Here is an 11549-nt window from a genome sequence, read left to right as displayed (position 1 = left end):
TATCATAAATCTCTTCTTCCCTTTCCTCAATCTCCAGGGTCTCCACTTTATCCAAGCTATTGTCACTTGTTTGGATTCCTATAATAGTCTCCTAATTAGCCTTCCTGCTCTATCCACATTTGACTCCCTCCTATCCATTCACGGAATAGCTTGAATGATCTTTAAGAATTTAAGATCATGGGGCGCCTGCGTGGCTCAGTGGGTTAAAGCCTCTGCCTTCGGCTCGGGTCATGATCCCAGGGTCCTGGGATCGAGTCCTGCATCGGGCTCTCTGCTCAGCAGGGAGCCTGCTTCCCTCTCTCTCTCTCTTTGCCTGCCTCTCTGCCTACTTGTGATCTCTGTCAAATAAATAAATAAAATCTTTAAAAAAAAAAAAGAATTTAAGATCATGTCAGTTTCCTGCTTAAAACGTGCCATTGGTTTCCCATAGCCCTTGAAATAAAATTCCTACCCCTGTGGCCCCTGCCTACCTCTCCAGTCTCATCTGCTGGCCTTTCTTTCCCTTGGTATGCTAAGTTACTCATGAAGTGCTGCTAAACCAATGATAAACCTTGGGTTACATTTGGGGAAATGCTATAACTATTCTAGGGATTCTATGCATTTCCTAAAGTGTTAATGTTTTGATAGATCATGACTTGATATTGTAATTATGGAACTGTTATGTGTCACAGAAATAACCTGCTTTCCTTGCCAACTAAATTGTAAACTCTCATCTCATCAGCTCTAACCATATCCATTTGGAGTTTTTGTCATTTATAAAGGTTTTAATTCTCTTGTAAAATGAGTTTTATCTTAAAGGAGATTCATATAAAGGACTTTCAGGACAAATACAGATATTTGATATATTTGAAAATCCTAAAACTGAAATGGGTAAGAGTTTCCAGAACTGACTAAAGCTGCATTCACCAGATTGAGTAACATGGGACTAAAGGAACTAAAAGATTATAGTGTTGTGTCTCTTAATGTTTTGTCTTATTTTAAACATTGCTGGTTCTCTGATGTTTGCTCTTCCAGACTAGGGAAATTTTTTCTTAAGTTATCTGTAACTTATAGAGATGTAAAGGTGTTCATTTGTAAAGGAATCAAGGCATTCAGCTTTTCTCTCTATCTGAACCCTCTGAAACCAAAAGGTCTCAGTAGGTATTCTTTCTTCCATGGCAATCAGTCATTTGCATAAGTTCAATAAGAATCTATTCTCCTTGTAACAGGACAGCATTGGGAACATGGGTTATTTTACCAAGGCTTTGACTGGAATGTCATATTTGAGAAAGACATGCATAGACTCAGATATGACCAGACAGCTTAAAGGAACTAAGGTTGACTTTTTGAAACCTGGAGCCATAAAGCGCCTTGGAACTGGTGGCCTGATACCTTGCTTACAGAGTTCCCAGCAGCCTCACCAGGTGAGTAAAGAATGTCACTCCTTGGTGGGTGCATAACCTCAGGAAGAGGCATTAGCCCAAATCGACAGGTATTACAGGCATGTCTGATGACAAGTATGTGGCTTGGCTTCTGGCCTGGAGAGGCTACTAAAAGTTCAACCTAGAGATTCCTTATAAGAGTTCCAGCAAAGCAGATTCGAAAAGATCTATATGATCACACACTGTTCTTGCCGAGCTTATGTAAATAATTAGGCCAAGTTTGTTAAAACTGGACTTGTGTTTCAAATAAGTCAGTCCTGATTTGGCTATCTCTGAAAATGCGGGTTATTTTAGAGAAAAAAATTGTTTTAATAACCCACCTTTATGGGTGTTAAATCCTAAAGTTGATTGTTTTTAAATGTTTGTTTACCTAAGCTAGACGATTTGAGGTAAACTTCAGAAAAGTTGCACAATAGCTCATTTAGATGATCTTCTTGTTTTTTTTTATTCTGTGGGGATAATAACAGGACCCCATGGCACATGATTAAACAACTAGAAAATGGGATTGATTCCCTAACAATTGTGTAACTTAACTATCAACTTCTGTGTGGCTAGAATAATGAAATTGCCTAAAAGCCAGCATACCGCACTCCATAGGATTAAATATGGACTTGTGGAGATAATGGATGACCCCACTGTCTTTATGATTAAATTGGATGATGCATGGGGAACTCCCCTTATCTCTTGACAAGTTTTCTCCCACTTGCCAGTGATCCTCTGTATTCAGGATGTTGTTAAGGCTGGACCACTCAAAGGGCTTCTTAATGGTTTCATCCCTTAGTCATATTTATCCTAGAAGCCACCTCTGTTGAGGTACAATTGCAAACAGATGGCTTTAGCTAAGCATAGAACAGCCCTCCTCATAAAAAGAGCCTCAAAGCTCACTATGGGACAGTCCCTGACTGTAGTGACTTCACATCAGGTCCACATATGTCTTAGAAGCCAAAGGCCACCAATGGATAATGGAGGCCGACTTATTAAATACTGGGCTACACTAACAGATATGCCCAAAATAATACTTAAAACTTGTCAAACTTTAAACCTAGTTACCCGTATGCCTGAACCTGACCACCGTACTTCTTTCTCTATAGAGCAAAAACTGTTCAGCGGTTATTGATCTTGCTTACTCTCTTTGGCCAGATTTAAGATGCCCCTGTTGGAAATACAAATGACAGTTGGTTTACTGATGACAACACTTTTCATAGAAAGAATAGGAAAAGCTAAGTATGCCATAGTGCTCACTAGCAATTTGTAATTGCCAAAGCCTGAAAAATCAACATTAACACTGACTCCAAATATGCCTTCCTGGTACTACACGCCCATGGAGCTATTTGGAAGGAAAGGGGATTGCTGTCAAGCCATAACTCCCCAATAAAATATGGGCCCAAGTTACAAAACCCTCCTTTTTGCTATGGTAAGGATGGTATATATCAAATCTGGGATACATATTTGTGGCTCACACCCACTATTGGACAGCTCAGTCAAAAGGCAGTTTTATGGTGGGAACAAAGAAATCATACATATGATACTTGGGCAAATAATACACGACATCTAGGATGGCTATCATTAGAAATGTGTTCCTAAATAATAGTACTCCAGACTACTGACTGGTTTGCTACTGATTGGGTAAGGCGACCTACCATTAGATGGTCAGCTCCAATCTGAACCTACTGGATACGGGGAACTAACCTGTGGACCTGGCTTCCTCCAGGGTGGATAGGTCACTGCACTTTAGGATTTGCCTGGATTCATGGGCGCATTACTAAAACCATCACCACTCCAGCTAATCTCCCCAATTCAAAGCAAAGATGGACACGATCTGTTTTTAAATGGTATGATCACTTAACATCCATTTTTGTTCCATCTGTGGGACGAGAGGATGTCATGTGGCATGTAGAAGCCCTCAATAAATATACTACAAAGGCACTCAATGATTCACTAAATAGCATCTCCCTACGTAATACCAAAGTCTCACAGATACGAAAGGCAGTCCTACAAAATAGGATGGCCTTAGATATCCTGACAGCCACACAGGGTGGCATATGAGCAATTATCAAAACAGAATGTTGTGTGTACATGCCAGACTATCACAAAAATGTCACAGGACTAATAAAAGATATGAATAAGCAGATTGAGGCTCTACAAGATCCTTCTCTCTCTCTCAGTGATTGCTTAAGTTCCTGGTTTAAAGGAGGACTATGGCCAACAATTAAAAATCTCCTTTTCGGGCTTCTCATTCTCATTGCCTTATTAATGTTAATGTGTTGCTTTGTTCAGTGTTTCTCTACTTGGTGCCAAGACTCCATTGCGGCAATGACTTCACAGCGACAGATGATCCTTACCACATGCAAAGACACTTCTTCACCATCAGCGCTGGATTCAGCTGCCTCCACCTTTTGGCAATTCCCCTATACGTTCCTCAACTGATCAATGTTGACCCGAGTAGGTAGGGACAGCTCTTCGCCCCTATTCAGCAGGAAGAAGTTACAGAAGATCAGACCTTCCACCTTCAACTGCCTTAAAGATTTAAGGGTCAAAATTGTTCAGGGGGGAATGATGAGGGAGCAGGAGGCTGGCTGAGGACAGAGCAAGAGCTGGCACCTTGCACCCCCTCTCCACCCACTCCCCTCCGTAATATGTGTGACATTCCTCAGGCACCCATGACTGCCATAAGCGAGAAACAAAGAGTTAACTTGCAGAGATCACAGTCCTGCAAGACAGGAGTCACCCTTGGTTTAAAAATGTCCTAGAGATCTACAAACAAAGAAGTTACCTTATCAACGGCACAATTTCCAGAGGCAAATAACTCAGTTCCTCAAGCCCGAAATAAAGTTAAATTTCCTCTAAACCCAAATCTCACTAACAAGGACACTTGATAGGAGAAATGTGAAACCTCATCTCTAGATCTCCAAGATAGTGTCGAGAATCATTCCCAAGCATATGGTCCACTGATATACATCTAAAGGGTCTCATAAGAAGATTTTTACTACTAGTAATAAATAACCTTTCTCCCAACAATAGCTAGCCCCTCAAGGTCCTGGAGACCTTGCTTCCAAAATTCCTTAGAGACTAACATCATCCCCTTTGTTCTCACTTACCCAACTCCTGCGTATGTAACCAGCCACTCCTCACATCCCCGGGGCAGCAGCTCTTCCTGCCCACGGGTCCTGTCCCCGTGCTTTAATAAACCACCATTTTGCACCAAAGATGTCTCAAGAATTCTTTCTTGGTCATCGGCTCTGGACCCTAGCTCACCGAACTTCACCTAGGTTCTAGAACTTCATCAAAACTTTGAGACAGACAACTAACCATCAGTTTAGTCATCTCTTTGCTAATAGATTTAACACAGATTTTAACAAATAACACGAGCTTACTTGACTTTAAGTAAAAACTCTGAAGTTTCACATTTACTACTGTAAGGACCTATTTTATATTTTTATTTTAGCCGGAGGCTTCCATTGAAGTTAAACAATAACTTTGTTGTTTAACCCTTAAACTGTCCTTGCTCCCCTTCCCCCAGGGACTTAAAAACAAGTCCCAGAAACCATTTCCAGGTAACAAAGCCCAGGTACAAAGGTGGGTCAGACCAGGTGGAGACACCGGATCAGTGGGGGCGCATACTGTCTCCTAGCTACCAAGGTGATGGGCTAGTTTCCATGGCTACTATGGGGTGAATTGTCATTCAATTAGCCACCCATGTGTGGCCAGGCCCAACCACATTTCCTTTGCTCTATAAAAGTTAGTCTGGAAAGCAGGGAGGGTCATCCTCTCTGTAAGGGCGTCCCTGACCGGTCAGTTTGACGGTCGGTCTGATTCTTGATGCTTGGCGCGAAATAAAGCTTTGCTTGACCTTTGCTTTGTACCAGTCTCGCTCCTTTAATCACGGACCCGTTAAATGGGCATAACATATGGGGGCTCATCCGGAATTAAACGATGAGAACTGAGCCAGCATCGGAATTTCTGGGTCTGAATCTGTCTGTCTGGTTGTGGAGCTCTAGGTATGGCCCACCGGGGTGAAGCTGGATGCAGCCATGCTCCCCAGGGCTGGAGTGGATGCGGGGACACCCCATCCCTCTTCTGGTAGATCGTCTAGGGGTCCGAGCCCCCCTAGGCTGTCATCTGGGTCTGTAGGGGGGCCGGGTAACCCCCGTCTGTAGGGGGCCGGGTTCCCCCGCCAGCAGCAGCCTCTGGGTGAGGGTCGCTGGGTCTGGTTCTGTTCTGTGGCTCGCCCCGGCGAGCATCTGTGGCTCATCCTGGCGAGCATCTGTAGGGGGCCGGGGAACCCCTTAGGGGCCGGGAAAACCCCCACCCATGGCAGGCTCTGGGTAAGGGCTGCTGGGTTTGCGGTTGTCTTTGTCTTGTCTTTTTGTTGTCTGTTACGTTTGTTGTGTTTGAAGGAATGGGGCAAGCAGAGTAAGGGGACTCTGACTTTCGTCTCTCCATTCCTCCTAATAGATGTGGGGCTTCTTCCTCACTCGTTTCATGTGTTTAGGGCTATAACTGGAGCCAACTGGGGTTAATCTAACTCGAGACAGAGACTTTAAGGAATAGTCCCAAGCAGCTGCCAAAACAAACTTTGTTTCAGGGACATTCCTTGCCTTCTCTGGCCCGACGTGGACTGCCTAGCCCCTCCACCTTGCTGGCGGGAAAGCATGGCGTCTGCTCCTCTCCTGGAGCTGATGAGTCTTGAAACTGGGAGCCCTTTCTTTGCCTTCTGGTGGCCCTTTGTTCTGTTCTTCACTGTCGGGAAAAGAGAAGAGCACCCCCTGGACCTAACACCCCCCACTCCGGATCTTCCCACCCGGGTCTCAGATAAACATTCAAAATGGAGTGGGCCCAGGTGGAACGTAAATCAGTATTCGAACTAAGTTAAAGTTTGTCGGGTTAATTAGGATGAACTTGTCTTTTGAGTTATCAGTAATAAATGGGAAACTTCAGAGTTTTTACTTAAAGCCAAATAAGCTCATGTTATTTGTTAAAACCTGTGTTAAATCTGTTAGCAAAGAGATGACTAAACTGATAGTTAATTGTCTGTCTCAAAGTTTTAATGGGTAATTGTTAAAGTAGCTTTCAAAGTCTTTACTAACCTGAGACTTTAAACCAATTGGGATAAAATGCTAGAGCGCTGGTTGCTGGAACTAGGTTCATGCTTTTAAAATCTGTTGGTAAACATGTTTTGTGCTTAACTGATAATTTTGCCATCTAAAGAATTCTGTTGTAACAGCTCACCATTGGTTTATATTTAATCTTCAGTAGAGGTTAAGGTATTTCTAAGAATGCAAAATTCTGTTCAGTGTAATTAAGAGTGATGGGAATGAAAAAAGCAACTGTTTGTAAAAAGTAGGAGGTATGTAAAAGAGAAAAGACCTGATGCCTGATCCTGTTTAAATAAGAAAGAGAGAAAAACAGCCCGGAGGACACTGTCGGAGCTAGATCCATTCGTGAAGAATAGAAGGGGAAACTAATCGCCTCCCACTAGCCAGGGATACCCAAAGGGGATGGTGTCCAACCTGTTTGAATCTGAAGGGTGCCCGACTGTGTGAATGTGTCTGTATGGCTCCACCACTTCGGCTACGGAGTCTGAGTGGGCTGCACCCTGAGTCTTGCAGGGCTTCATATGGCATAACGGTCATCTACTCCATGGAGTAGCCTGGTCCGGGGCTTATATGGACAGACCTTAGCTAAGACGCTCCTAAGGTCCCGCGAGGGACGCGAGCAGGACAGCATCTGAAAGATCCTCCTCCCTTGTCTGCGACATCATTCACGATGGGAGGGAAACCCAGAAAACTCATATCTTAAGACTGCACGCTTAAAAATAAAAGGGAAAGACACTGGTATAGAAAAGCTGGTTTTCTCTCTGTTTAAAAGGGCAAAGTTTTCTTCGCTCAATTGAAATGTAGATGGGTTTCTCTTTGCCTGCCCAGAGTTGTAAATGAGATCTCTTTGGCTCATAAGGCTTCCTCGGTAGAGAGCCCAGATATGGACCCTCAACTCTATGGTCAAATAATCTTCGACAAAACAGGAAAAAATATCCAGTGGAAAAAACACAGTCTCTTCAATAAATGGTGCTGGGAAAACTGGACAGCTATATGTAGAAGAATGAAACTTGACCATTCTCTTACACCGTACACAAAGATAAACTCGAAATGGATAAAAGACCTCAACGTGAGACAGGAATCCATCAGAATCCTTGAGGAGAACATAGGGAGTAACCTCTTTGATATCAGCCACAGCAACTTCTTTCAAGATATGTCTCCAAAGGGAAAGGAAACAAAGGCAAAGATGAACTTTTGGGACTTCATCAAGATCAAAAGCTTCTGCATAGCAAAAGAAACAGTCATCAAAACAAAGAGGCAACCCACGGAATGGGAGAAGATATTTGCAAATGACAGTACAGATAAAAGGTTGATATCCAGGATCTATAAAGAACTCCTCAAACTCAACACACACAAAACAGATAATCATATTAAAAAATGGGCAGAAGATATGAACAGACACTTCTCCAATGAAGACATACAAATGGCTACCAGACACATGAAAAAATGTTCATCATCACTAACCATCAGGGAGATTCAAATCAAAACCACATTGAGATACCACCTTACACCAGTTAGAATGGCCAAAATTAGCAAGACAGGAAACAATGTGTGTTGGAGAGTATGTGGAGAAAGGAGAACCCTCTTACACTGTTGGTGGGAATGCAAACTGGTGCAGCCACTTTGGAGAACAGTGTGGAGATTCCTCAGGAAATTAAAAATAGATCTTCCCTATGACCCTGCAATTGCACTGCTGGGTATTTACCCCAAAGATACAGATGTAGTGAAAAGAAGGGCCATCTGTACCCCAATGTTTATAGCAGCAATGGCCATGGTCGCCAAACTGTGGAAAGAACCAAGATGCCCTTCAACGGATGAATGGATAAGGAAGATGTGGTCCATATACACTATGGAGTATTATGCCTCCATCAGAAAGGACAAATACCCAACTTTTGTAGCAACATGGACAGGACTGGAAAAGATTATGCTGAGTGAAATAAATCAAACAGAGAAAGTCAAGTATCATATAGTTTCACTTATTGGTGGAGCATAACAAATAATATAGAGGACAAGGGTAGATGGAGAGGAGAAGGGAGTTGAGGGAAATTGGAAGGGGAGGTGAACCATGAGAGACTATGGACTCTGAAAAACAACCTGAGGGTTTTGAAGGGGCGGGGTGGGAGGGTGGGGGAACCAGGTGGTGGGTATTAGGGAGGGCACAGATTGCATGGAGCACTGGGTGTGGTGAAAAAACAATGAATACTGTTACGCTGAAAATAAATAAAAAATTTAATTAAAAAAAAAGGCAAAACCAAAAACAAACAATCAAAAAAAAAAAAAATAAAAGAGCAAAGTTTTCTTCGCTCAATTGAAATGTAAATGGGTTTCTCTTTGCCTGCCCAGAGTTGTAAATGAGATCTCTTTGGCTCATAAGGCTTCCTTGATATGCTAAGTTACGCAGGAAGTACTGCTAAACCAATGATAAACCTTGGGTTGCATTTGGGTTACATTTTGTAACTACTCTAGAGGTCCTATACATTTCCTAGAGTTTAATGTTTTGATAAGGGTCCTCACTTGATATTTAACAATAGCTATTCCGAGTTTTTGTCACTTGTAATTGTTTTAATTCTCTCGTAACATGAATTCCGCCCTAAAGGAAATTCACATGGGAAGGCTTTCAGGACAAATACAGGTCTTTGATATGTTAAAATCCTGGGAACTGAAATGGGTAAAGATTTACAAAAGTCAGGGCTACATTCAGACTAAACCAGAATTAGTAACTGAAAGGTTATAATGTTGTGTCTCTCAATGTTTTAAAACATTACTGGTTCTGTAATGTTTTCTGCTTCTCTAGACTAAGGAAACTTTTTCTTAAGTTACCTGTCACTTATAGAGATGTAAAGGTCTTCATTTGTAAACGAATCAAGGCATTCAACTTTTCTCTCTATCTGAACCCTCTGAAACCAAAAGGGCTCAATAAGTATTATTTCTTCCTTGGCAATCAGTCATTTGCATAACTTCAATAAGAATCTGTTCACCTTGTAACAGGACAGCTTTGGAAACATGGGTTATTTTACCAAGGCTTTGACTGGAATGTCATATTTGAAAAGCCTCAGATATGACCAGACAGTTTAAAGGAACTAAGGTTGACTTCATGAAACTTGGAGCCGTAAAGCCCTTTGGAACTGTTGGCCTGCTACCTTGCTTACAGAGTTCCCAGCAGCCTCACCAGGTGAGTAAAGAATGTCACAACCTGGCAGGGGCAGGACGACAGGACCTCAGGATGAATTTGCGCACGTCAACAGGTGTTGCAGGCATGTCTGATGGCAAGTACGTGGCTTGGCTTCTGGCCTGGAGAGGCTGCTAAAAGTTCAACCTAGATATTCCTTATAAGAAGTTCCAGCAAAGGGGTGCCTGGGTGGTTCAGTGGGTTAAAGCCTCTGCCTTCGGCTCAGGTCGTGATCCCAGCGTCCTGGGATCAAGCCCCACATCAGGCTCTCTGCTCAGCAGGAAGCCTGGTTCTCCCTCTCTCTCTCTGCCTGCCTCTCTGCCTACTTGTAATATCTGTCTATCAAAAAAAAAAAAAAAAGAAGTTACAGCAAAGCAGACTCTAAAAGATCTATATGATCACTCACTGTTCTTGCTGAGCTTATGAAATAATTAGGCCAAGTTTGTTAAAACTGGACTTGTTGTTCAAATGACTTAGTCCTGATTTGGCTATCTCTGGAGATGAGGGTTATTTTAGAGAGAAAAATTATGTTTTAATAACATGCCTTTATAGGTGTTAAATTCTAAATTAGATTGATATTAAATGTTTATTTACTTAAGCTAGACAGCTGAAGTAAACTTCAGAGAAGTTGCATGATGACTCGTGTAAATGATCTTGCCTTTGCCAGCCAGTCAGCCCTAGACAAACAGCCTTACTGAGTGCCCCAGTGTAGGCCTGTAAGGACCTATTTTATGTTTATATTTTGTCAAGAGGCTTTCATTGAGGTTAAACAAAACCTTGTTGTTTAGCCCTTGAACTGTCCTTGCTCCCCTTCCCCCAGGGGATTCACTTAAAGGCGGGTCCCGGAAACCAGCTCCAGGTAACAATGCCCAGATACAAAGATGGGTCAGGCCAGGTGGAGACATCCGATCAGTAGGGGGTTGCATACTGTCTCCCTTTAAGCAGACTCCATGCTGAGCTTGGAGCCCAGCTTGGGGCTAGATCCCATGACCCTGAGATCAGGACCCAAGGTGAAACCAAGAGTCAGACACTCAACCAACTGAGACCCCCAGGTGCCCCTATTTATTTTATTTCTAAGTAGGCTCCATGCCCCATGCAGAGCCCAATGTGGGGCTTGAACTCATTACCCTGAGACCAAGACCTGAGCTGAGGTCAAGAGTTGGACACCCAACCAACTGAGCCACTCAGGTGCTCCCAGATTTGCAATTATTTTATTCTTTTTTTTTTTTTTTGCCTATTTTCTATCTCCCTGACTGTATTATAAACTTCATGAGGGAGAGGCCTTGTCTTGCTCACTGTGGTATCCCTAATATGTACTCAATACAATTAGTTGGGTGAATGAATAAAATCAGTAAGAAAAAAATAAACCAAAATGAGTGACACCAACAGGAGGTCCTAAGAAAAAAATTTATAGAGAGCCAGTAAACATGAAAGGGTACTCTGTCCCATAATTAAAAGAGGGGGTGCACTTGTATCAGATTCGCAAAATTTAGAGATTTGGCTTATCTCCAAGACTTGGCTAGAGTTTGAAAAAACATATTATGAGATGGTAAATTAGTACAGTGTTTTTTTTTTTTTTTTTTAAGATTTATTTTCTATTTATTTGACAGAGAGAGAGAGAGATTACAAGTAGGCAGAGAGGCAGGCAGAGAGAGAGGGGGAAGCAGGCTCCCTGGTGAGCAGAGAACCCGATGCGGGGCTCGATCCCAGGATCCTGGGATCATGACCTGAGCCAAAGGCAGAGGCTTTAACCTGCTGAGCCAGCCAGGCACCCCAGTGCAGTGTTTTTAAAAAAAAATTGGCAAATATCTTTCAAATCATGAAGGCATATATCCATTGACCCAGGAATAGTAGAGATAGACT

Source organism: Martes martes, assembly GCF_963455335.1.
Source record: "Martes martes genome assembly, chromosome: 10".
In the NCBI taxonomy this organism is placed as follows: domain Eukaryota; kingdom Metazoa; phylum Chordata; class Mammalia; order Carnivora; family Mustelidae; genus Martes; species Martes martes.
Note: the sequence above shows the minus strand (reverse complement) of the source record.